Source organism: Homarus americanus, unplaced genomic scaffold, assembly GCF_018991925.1.
Source record: "Homarus americanus isolate GMGI-L3 unplaced genomic scaffold, GMGI_Hamer_2.0 scaffold32929, whole genome shotgun sequence".
NCBI classification, from domain to species: Eukaryota; Metazoa; Arthropoda; class Malacostraca; order Decapoda; family Nephropidae; genus Homarus; species Homarus americanus.
The window spans coordinates 13,187,417-13,199,264 of NW_024737097.1; positions in this window are offsets into that span (position 1 = coordinate 13,187,417).

An 11,848-nucleotide genomic window follows, 5' to 3' on the forward strand; every position below is an offset into this window, starting at 1 on the left:
CCTCATATCCCTACTTACACCTCTTGGCGTCTGCAATCCTCACTTACATTACACCATCACACTTCTCCTTTACTCATCCCACCACTCATCCTTTAAGCTGTTTATTTTTATTCCTTTTGTTTTCTTCTCCTCCTCCTTTTTCCCCGTTTCCACTCTTCCCCTCTCTTTATCCCTACCTTTAAGTTGTTAATCTCCGTTTATTGTTTTCATATTATTCTCTCTGTTTTTCATCCTTCTCCGCCTCCTTTTTCCTTTTTAACTTCCTGCTTTTCCCTCTCTTTTTTCCTCCCTTCTCCTCTTTCCTCCCTTCCCCCACCTCTTCCTCTCACTTCCTCTTCCCTTCCTCCCCCCTCCGCCACCCAAGGGCGTTCTAGTGGTCCCCTGGGTGTCGTGTCCCTGACAAGACCCGGCTGGTCAGGGCGGGGCTCCACGCCTACAGGAACCGACCCTTTCTTTAATGTTTTTATGGTAGGGCCGGGCTACGGGAGGAATAATAAATTTCTCCATGATTGTCTGTTGGCTGCTGCTGTTGCTGCTCTGATTTGTAAAGGGAAATATTTTTGTGTATGCCTGGCAGTGTAAATCTTCCGGAGTTGTTTTAACTATTCATTCCCACCGTCTGCAAAGCGAATTTTCCCTGCCAGTTGACTTGTCTAGCTGGGATTTGTTTGTTGTCCAAGTTACGTCTAATTCTAGTGTGCACAGAAAATTTTTCTCCCCTTTCCCGTGAGACAGAGTCTACACACGTTCTTCAGTTATTGCATCATGTTATAAGGTGGTGTAAGTTGTGTTGTTGGGGTTAAGGTTCGTGCCCGGCGTTCAGGAAGGGCCAGAGTTGTGTCTTGGGCCATCTCTCTTGTCTCTGTCAGTGTGCCACCCTCCAGGCTTTGACGAAAATACATAGTAAACTCAGATTGTTTTAGTTACCCCAATAAATAATTAGATAAAGCAAATAAACAGATGAGTTAACAGAGATTACATATATAAATTGAACTTTTTTAACTTACTTTTTCTTTTTTCCCTCTTGGTGTTTTGAATTTTATAAGATTCCGTTTCTATATTTTGTTATCTATTATTTTAGCTATCTATCATAGACAGTATTTATAAATTATTTTGTAAACATTTATCGACAAAATCGTTGTTGTTGTATTTCTGTGCGTCGACACTTAGTCTTTAAGAACGTCCCCCCAGGAGAACCATACAGCATACATCAACAGATTTAGATGGTAGTATTTCCTCGCATGAATGAGTCACCCGATCACCATGATGCGTTGTTACAAACACTTGCCATTGTAGTAAATAGTTACTTGACTTACACATTTCCAAATATTTATCTCCCCGGGCAAGATTATGAAGGTTAGTGTTCATGTAAATCCAAATTTCTTGATATTTTTTTTTTTTTTTGCATTTTAATCAGGATAACTAAGATATATAAATAAAGTTTTCAAGCTTCCCGAATAAACACATAACACAAAATAAACCATGACAAGGGAGCTCTCCAGACCAGAGGGACAGAGCAGGGCCAGGTGGGTCATACGGGAGTACAGAATCTCCATAAATTACCATAGAAACAACAAAAGAAATCTACAGTAAGTAAAGGATATTTCTAAATATTAAAAAAAAAAATATCTAAAAGGAATACATTCTTGTTTCAATACATGTGTTGTTTAAGATAAATATTAAACAGAACAGAAACCATTATATACACCGAAAACAACAAAACATACCTGGAGCTACAGGAAGTTCCAAAACAAATACACAGGAAGATTCAGACCAAAAAAATTAAATTCCATGAAATTGTTAACAAATATTTAGAAACATTATAACATAACATATAGGAGTACCCGTTATCTCCTTCCGGCCTCCTCCCTAACTATCTACATTCACGCCACATAAATAACACAACCACCAACATCCTTTTAAATTACTCTGTGTGTTAACTTTATTTCGGAAATCTCATCTTTGCCCGGCTATAACTCTTGGCGCTGAGGATGGGGGAAGGAGGTGGTAGGTGTTAGAAGATTTTAACCTTTAACCTATAAACCTTGAAATTTATAAAGGTATTTTAAAACACACCACAAACCATATGATTCTGCCCAAATGAAAATATTATTTAAAACTCATAAAAGCGGTCAATCACTGGTTATTAAGGTCATCTGTACATTGCTTACCGAAAATAATCATTGTTTTACCATCTTGAAAAGCACTGTAAGAAGCCTGACGGATGGTAACATTCTCTCCCTCCCAGGATGGGTGAATGGGGGGGATGGGTAAAGGAGCGGGGAATTTACACCCTTCCCAGTCAGTGGGTCCTGATATTGATAATGAAACAGTTAATTGATATGACAACGAATTGAGAGCCTGAGCTCTCTTAATGGCACCTGATATATACTGTACATTTATCTCAAAAAAATAATAGGTAACATTTAGTATCATCTGGTATTGTACACGTAACATGGTGTTAGTAAAAACATATCAATTTTACTACGGTTATCACTTTGTTATTTATTTATTTTATTTATTTATTGTTTTTGCATTTATAATTATAAGTATATACATATTTTACAGTGGAGTTGATATACATTAATACGATAAGGGAAGGAAGCAATACAACTTGGGTTGTATTAAGATGAAACAAGTGGACAGAAACTGTCAGTGTTATGTCTTGTCGGCAATTATATTATTATTGAAATGGTAATTTCTATCTATCTACATGACAATCTATGATAAAATAGTTTTGGTGGTACAATATAAGCAGGAATATAAAGTAGGTATTACAAGAATATTAATACTCAGACAAGAGATATTTTCTGAGAGAGGATTTATAGGAAGGGAGAGTAGTCCTTGCTCGGAAGGGTGGGGGTAAGTTGTTCAACACCTTCACACCGTGATTTTTTATGGAGGTCTGGGACTGAGAGGAGGCATGGGGGGGGGGTCTTAGAAGCTCTGGGTGCCTTAAATTGTATCTCTGATTATTCCGGAGCTGAAAATAATTATTGTAATCAAATAATTAACAGATTTATAAACAAATAGGGCACAACAGTAAGTGTTAATATCCTCGAAGTCTAACATTTGCAATTTAGCAAATTGTTAGTTAGTTTGATCAGTTTTTTTCAAGTAGGTCATCATCCACACATCTCTCTTCTGTGCAGTGAACAAGGGTTGTGTTTTTGTAAAGCCAGAGGCCCCCATAGTGTGACAGTGTATCAAGTGTTGGCAGACAAGATCATAATAGATTTCTTTCCTTGCTGCAAGAGTGAGCAACTGATGAGTGTGATGCAGGATACTGCACTGTTTATTGACGCCTGACGGATGGTATCCATTTCCCACTTCCCAGGATGAGTGAGGGCAGTCAGTCAGTCATAGTCATAGCCATGACCTGTTAGTTCGGTCAGTCAAGGTCGAGATGGCAGCTCCCAACATCACTACCCATGAAGGGTAGTGTGGGGAACAATGTCATACTCCTGTTCATCTGAGTCACTCACTCAGTGATCAGTTCTAGTGAGCAACTGGCTGGCCTCAGCTTCGACCTGGTTCCGGGGGAGCTAGACGGTGGCACAGCTGTTGAAATGTGTTCCTACCCCCTTGTGGTAACCATGGTCTCCAAACGGCACCGTCGCAGTAGTAGTATTACTATTTATGAATGAATTGGGTATTGGTCATGTAACGACGGACGTGATTAGTGGATAGGTTTGCTAAAGGTTATATAGTTTGGCCGTTTGGAGACACTGGTTACAACAGGGGGACACATTTCCGCAACTGTATGCCAAGTTCGTCAGGTCACCGCCAGGAGGACAATTATCAACATTTTGGAAGTTCTGTTTTTGTTACCTATGGTAATTTTTCTGTTTTCTTTAATAATTTATGTATTTACGTAATTCTTAGGATTTGTATGAACTTATACTCAATTAGCAGAGTTGTAAAATAATAATAATAATAATAATAATAATAAACGGCTTATTAATAGAGATGCACCGGTGGCTGAAAATATACAAACTTACATGTGATTTAGACATAAAGATATCCGCTCAATACATTTACAGGGCTGTACAGCACATAAATCAGGAATTATTTATTATTTTAACAATAGATGGGATGGTGCTATTCTCATATCTATCAGTGTGGGCTCTTATGGGCTGAATTTTGTTGTAGTGGCGGACTGGGCGAGGTGGACGGGGGACTGCCGGTGGCAGGAGGTGACGATGACGAGGATGGTGCAGTAGTCCACTGCCAAACCTTGCTAGTGCTTGGTGGTGGAGGTCACTGAGGGATGGCATTTCCAGGGTGGAGAGAGCGTTGTTGTAGCCGGAGTAGTTTGTGCCGAGCATGATTCTGCAGGCCCTTTTCTGTACCTTCTCTAGCTGACGTTGTTGGGTGGAGTTGAGAGAAGACGACCAGGCTGGTGACGCATACGTTAATTTGGGGAGAATAAAGGCGTTGTAGATAGTCCTCAGCTCTGGCGTGGGTGCCCCAAGTGACCTGAGTCGTCGTAGCATGTAGAGTCGGTACGAGGCTACCTTGATTGTGTTGTTTACATGGGCCTTTCAGTCCAGTTTGTGGTCTATGGTAACACCCAGGAGTTTGGCAGACTGCACCAATTGGAGAGGATGGACACCCACTGTAACTGCTGGAGCTTGCACTGGAGTGGTGGCGGTATTGATACGCAGCTCAGGAATGGAGAGTATCAACATTGCTCGTGGCGGCTCTGGTCCCTCCGACCTATGACTACAGTATATCGTGCACTTCTGATACCTCACTTGGATTATACAGTACAGTTTTGGTCACTGTGCTACAGAATGGATATCAAATCCTTAGAAAGCATACAGAAAGGGATGACAAGACTAATCCCGTTCATTAGGAACTTTTGAGTATAGAGACAGATTAAAGCGTCAGAATTTGCACTCTGTCGAGAGACGTAGAGTGAGGGGCGATATTATTGAGGTGTATAAAAGGAAGTCGGGATTAAACAATGGCGATATAACAAAGGTGCTCAAATTATCCAACCACGAACGAACTCGTAACAATGGTTTTAAATTAGACAAATTTAGAATTAGGCGAGAGATAGGTAAGCATTGGTTTGGAAATAGAGTAGTGGATGAATGGATCAAGTTAACAAACATCATAAGAACATAAGAACATAAGAATATTATTAACTCGAACACGCTGGATAGCTTCAAATATAGGTTTGGTGGATATATGAGCGATAGTGGTTGGGTGTAAACATGACTGCCCAGTAAAGGGACCAATAGACCCTCCGCAATTTCCTCCATTCTTAGGTTCTTATGTTATTTATAATGGTTTGTAACGCCTAGAAGTTCAGTTGGCAGCCAAATCGACAATATTAATAAAATACATGACTAAATTATCACTCGGATAACTTATCCATTTTTTTCCGAGTCGCCACATTACTAACCCAACTAAACCTACTCTGGAATTTTGTAGGTTAGGTTAGGTGACGTGAAGTGACGTGACGTGACGTGACGTAACGTGACGTGGCGTGACGTGACGTGAGGTTTGATGATGTAATTTCAAATGATGTTAGATTTCGTTGAGTTTGTTTTTGTTTTTTGTTCGGTGAGGTTAGCTTAGCTTAGATTAGGTTTGGGGTTTGGTCTGGGGGTTTATATCGCACCTACGTCCAGTTATCGATACATTTACTCCTTGTTAGATCAGTAAAGCCTCCCCTGCCCTTCCTTTCCCTTCCCTTCCCTCCCCTCCTATCCCCTCCCCTCCTCTCCCCTCCTCTCCCCTCCCCTCCCCCACGCAGAAAAGGGAAATTCCCCGAGTCTCTCCAGCCTTCAGATAGTCTCGCTAAAGTGTAAACACAAAAGTTTTCGCGTTTAAAACATTTACGACCGGACAGGAGTTCGAGTACCAAAGAAGGCGCAAAAGAAAACGGAGAAAAAATTTAGTGAGTTAAACTAGTTCAACCTTTATCTGGGCTATATTGTAGGACTCTTAGCTTGTCCTGAGAACTTTGTAGATGTGTTTCGACAGCTAATTTAACTTCTCATGAAGGTTCTTAGCTTGTCATGAGTCCTGTTTCCTAATCATGGGGCTTTTACCTTGTCATGGGAGCTGTTAATTTGATATGCGAAATTTTAGCTTATCAGGAAGATTTTGTAACTATTACATAGCTTATTTTACCTTTTTCTTAGGGTTACTCCCAGGAGAGGCCGGCGAGGAATCGTGTGAAAAATAAACGGCCAAGTCTCCTGTTTTGGAGTGATTCTAGGAGGGACTCCATGACCATATGGAGTAATACATGACAATATTACACTTGGTGAGTAAAAACATGCATAATCATTTGAGAACGATTTTATAATAAACTTACACCAGATTCAAAAATTTGCTTTTCGATTTTGCGAGAGACCACATGAACGGTCATTTCTCCTCCTCCAACTTCTTTCGCTATTTGACTGTACAAGCTTACCCAAGCTGATGACTTTGCTATTAACTCTGGGGTAGCTGTAGTAGTATATTTTACAGTAAGTTGCTTATACAAAGGCTGTTTGGTTGAATCTGGTGTCCAAGCCAGTGACAAGTGACTACACACTGGATATAGAAAGGAGGGTACAGTAACTCACGAGCGTCAACTATGCAAGACGGTAAGCTCGTCAGCGCCACCTAGTATAACAACGCCATCTATTTAGAAATAAACAGTATACTCCAGAGGCCACATGCTCCCAGTCTTCGTTCTCCCCAAACAGCACCAACTTCTCATTTGTGGCATCGTCATCGTCGTCAGGTTTTGACTTCTAGAATGTTTACTTTATTTATACTTTGTGTATGTCATACACTGTATGAGGCAATGAATTTTCAATAAAATAAAGTATATTCATTGCAAGCAAAGTTGTGTTTATGTGCTTATGTGCATTTTTCTAGGGAGGGGGTCCATAGCTTTCACTAGATTCTCAAAGGGGTCCGTGACTCAAAAAAGGTTAACAACCACTGATCTAGAGCGATACCGATACAACGGTACTTTGTATATGGTTAAAGTGATACCGATACAATTGAATTGAATTGAATTGAAACAGTTTATTTAGCCAAAAAAACACAGATACAGAGTGGGTAATAATAACAATATTAACATGGCTGAGCCAGTTGAGAACCTGAGCTCTCCTGTAGGCACCCGATAAAAACTATACATTTATCTCAAGGAAGTATTATGTAACATTTAGTATCGCCAATGCAGTATCACCGATACTTTACTATGAAAATAAAGAAATCCCACTAATATGTAAATTTGTAAATTTGGTGTCAGATGTAATACAAACAATAAATGCAACAGAAAATTGTATTTGATGACCTCCAAAAGCAAAATTAAAATATATAATGAACTTTTTGTGAAAAAAGAAGAATTATTTTTGGTGATCTCATACACCTTCGAAGATATCCTTATCGTGATATCATTATATCAGTAGGCTTGATAAATTAATAATCATTGCCTTTTAGAAAGACCAGTTCACCAAACATCTCATCTGATAGTCTACTTCTCTTTAGAGAGAAAATGTGACCCACCAAACTAAAGAGTCGCTTCACAGGAGCAGAGGATGGAAGAGGGTGTTGTATTTCATAAAAACTTTCACAATTCCTGGGTACTGATGTAGTGAGGACAACCCATTGCTTGTGTCACCCAGGTATTTTAACACCTCCATCTCAGATGACTCTTCACAAAGAGATCACTACATATGCATGTATAGTTCAAGAAACAAGTCAACTTGTGACATGATGGATGACTCATTAATGAGTAAAACGGAATAAAATCAAGAGATTTTCAGGGAATTTTTTGGATATATATGAAAATTCTGGAGATTTACCACTATTTTACTAAAAATTAAAAACAAATTTGATATACAGCTGAAAAATCTGGAGAAATCCACACTTTTCTGGGTATCTGGCTACACTGTAAGAACGGTGCAGCCGACAGGCGACAGCTGTCTAATATACGTGTTTAACTCGCCCATCGCCCTCACTAGCATATCACAGCCTCCAGCTGTAGTTTATTGGTGTTTATAGCTTGAGGATGTGACATACAAACAGAAATAATGAATAATGTAGGTACGTATTTTTGCCAGATGATATAAATGTAAAAATTAGATCTTTCAACTATTAAATTAAATATAATTATTTTATGAAAAAAATACAGATAAAAAATAATGGTGGACTATCCAACTTTTTGCAAATTAAAAATGAATTAATTCTAATTTCCAATCGCTATTTTCGATACATTTCGAGAAAAGGGCCCAAGCGATACCGATATTTTCATTCAGCAGCTCAGGCGATACTGATACAAAAGTATTGATCGGTACGTATCGCCGATACATGTATCGCGATATTTCCCATCTCTGATTGTACAGAGCACCTGACTGTTTATTTTAACGAAAATATTAGGTTTAGTATTATGTCAGTAGTATAAACCACAGAACACTGCACAATAAAGGATATTAGGTCTATAGAGTCAGAGGTACCCCAGGGTAGTAATGGGTGTTCAGTACACAGGAACACAAGTATAAATACTGCCCAGTCTGATGGACTTAAGAATGATCACTGTGGCTCCTGTCTTATCGGAAGGGTTGTTAGGCCTACTTGTGAAGTGCATTTCTTTAAAATGTAATAAAACTCGTACCTCTATTTTATGTCACTGATATGAACATTATATTTGTTCTTAAATGTATAACAGTAATCTAACTTTTATTTTTCAAGTAATAATGATCTCTTAGTTTGTGGTTGTGGTGGTCCTCTTAGTTAGGTCATGAGAAATATTTACTGTAGGTGCATGTTATGTAGCTTTAAGAATAATTATTACCTATGTGACCTGAGCTATAGTGAATAAGTATTACTATAAGTCACATGTGGTGTACAGTTATTACCTATGTGACCTGAGCTATAGTGAATAAGTATTACTATAAGTCACATGTGGTGTACAGTTATTACCTGTGTGACCTGAGCTGTAGTTAATAATTATTACTATAAGTCACATGTGGTGTACAGTTAATACCTGTGTGACCTGAGCTGAAGTCAGTAATTATTACTATAAGTCACATGTGGTGTACAGTTATTACCTATGTGACCTGAGCTATAGTGAATAAGTATTACTATAAGTCACATGTGGTGTACAGTTATTACCTATGTGACCTGAGCTATAGTGAGTAATTATTACTATAAGTCACATGTGGTGTACAGTTATTACCTGTGTGACCTGAGCTGTAGTTAATAATTATTACTATAAGTCACATGTGGTGTACAGTTAATACCTGTGTGACCTGAGCTGAAGTCAGTAATTATTACTATACGTCACATGTGGTGTACAGTTATTACCTGTGTGACCTGAGCTGTAGTCAATAATTATTACTATAAGTCACATGTGGTGTACAGTTATTACCTGTGTGACCTGAGCTGTAGTGAGTAATTATTACTATAAGTCACATGTGGTGTACAGTTATTACCTGTGTTGACCTGAGTTATAGTCAGTAATTATTACTATAAGTCACATGTGGTGTACAGTTATTACCTGTGTGACCTGAGCTGTAGTCAGTAATTATTACTATAAGTCACATGTGGTGTACAGTTATTACCTGTGTGACCTAAGCTATAGTCAGTAATTATTACTATAAGTCACATGTGGTGTACAGTTATTACCTGTGTGACCTGAGCTGTAGTCAGTAATTATTACTATAAGTCACATGTGGTGTACAGTTATTACCTGTGTGACCCACAGGCTGTAGTCAGTAATTATTACTATAAGTCACATGTGGTGTGCAGTTGGGTGTGACCTAAGCTACGATCAGTAATTATTACTATAAAGTCACATGTAATTGTACAGTATTACTGTGTGACCTGGAACGTCAATGTGGCATTTAAGCTCATGCACTGTTAAACAAATGTTAATCAAGAACTCCTCCAACAACACAATTGGTTGCATTTACAAAGTTCCTTGCAGGAATGTAATATATTTTATGACCAGACAGGTAAAGAGATCTTGCAGCTAAATTAAACAACACAAATACAGTGTTAGGACAGGCCAGGAATCCAATGCTCTGTTTGTTCATTTGAGGGATAACAAGCATTGCATTGACTGGGATAATGCCTCCTCAATATTACCATGTAATTCAATTGATAGCAGGAACATCATAGAATCTAGTCTTATTAAACATACCGAAGCATTCAACATGAATTTGAGTAACAGCATGTACAAGCTGGACAATTTTGTAATTAAGAAGATTTGTGACCAGGTGAGAAGGCCGGGTCACCTGACCATCTGACCTGACCACCAACCGTTGTGTGCTATTTAAAGATTAGTAGGGTCATTACTAGGGCCCGGATAGTTATGCATTTGCATATTTCATATGCAAATGCATATTTTGCGTGATTTCTATGATAAGTGCATATTACCTAGATAACTGCATATAAATGCATATTTTGGTAAAATATTCATCTGGCAGTATCTCTTTGTTGCCACTGAATGAGCACACGTGGTACTGGGAGGTGAGGTGAGGTGTGGTTAGGTGAAGTGAGGTGAGGTCACGTCGCTTTAATCTGTCGTTTCCACACCTGGTCATGACTCATTGGACTAGTGAGTTAGTCAGTCAGGAGCAGTGCTGCTGTGTGGAGCTACTCTCTTCTGCTGCTCGTGAAAATGCCGAAAGTACAAAGAAACCAAAATGAAGTGCTGAGATCATATGTAAAGGAATTTGATGCATTTACTACTGATGGAAGTGAAAAAAGTCAGTCAGATAATGTCTGGTGATGCTATTATTGACGAGACGGTACAGCCACTCACTATGTCAGACCTCCTATGTATGAAACATGCACCAATCGTCTCGTGTGATGTAGAAAGGGTGTTCTCAGAATATAAAGCTATGCTGACAGACAACAGGCGGGGTTTTAACTTTGAGAACTTACGCCACCATGTCATCATCAAATGCAACCACAATCTGTAATGTCTGAAAATATGTCAGTCTATAATGTAAATACATGTTCATATATATTTTTTGAAGCACCTTCACATATATATGTTAAATACATTACGTATATTGCTTAATAAACATTAACATTAGTTTATATTAACTATTTTGTTTCCGTATAACCTGCATTCTTGGCTTTATAAGTGACATTTTTAGTGCATATAAATGCATATTTCCCCTGTTTTTAGTGCATATTTGCATGCATATTTCATGGTTTTTTAGTGCATTACCTAATACCTGACCATTGTGGACCTGATCTCACCCTCCTCTGTATATATACACCTTGTTTTGTACTTCTCCTTAGTCTGTACTCACCCCTGAAGATGTGAATTACACGAAAGCGCTTGGGAACTTCGTGTTTTCTTCTTTCCTTGTGGTTATCAGCATATATATATATATATGTGGTTATCAGCATATACCTAGATCACGCGCACCTACAGTGATTTACTTGCATATATATATATATATATATATATATATATATATATATATATATATATATATATATATATATATATATATATATATATATATATATAATTTAATGGCGACCTGTGCTGTAATGATCAGCATGCTGGCCTCGCAAGTGAGCGGACCCGGTTTCGATCCTCAAGCAGGGTGAAACTATGGGAAAGTTTCTTTACACCATTTGCCTCTGTCTACCAAGCAGTAATTGGGAACCTGGATGCTAATCGAATTGCGTATCGTGTTCCGGGGTAATGGATAGTCAGGCAACCCGTATGGTTTTTGGTTGTTGTGTTGGCGACAGCTTAAAAAAATTCACTCCTAGGTGGCCCTTGGGCCGGCCATCCTCGTTACACGAGGAGCAACCATTATTATGTATGTATGTATGTATGTATTTATGTAAGTATGTATGTATG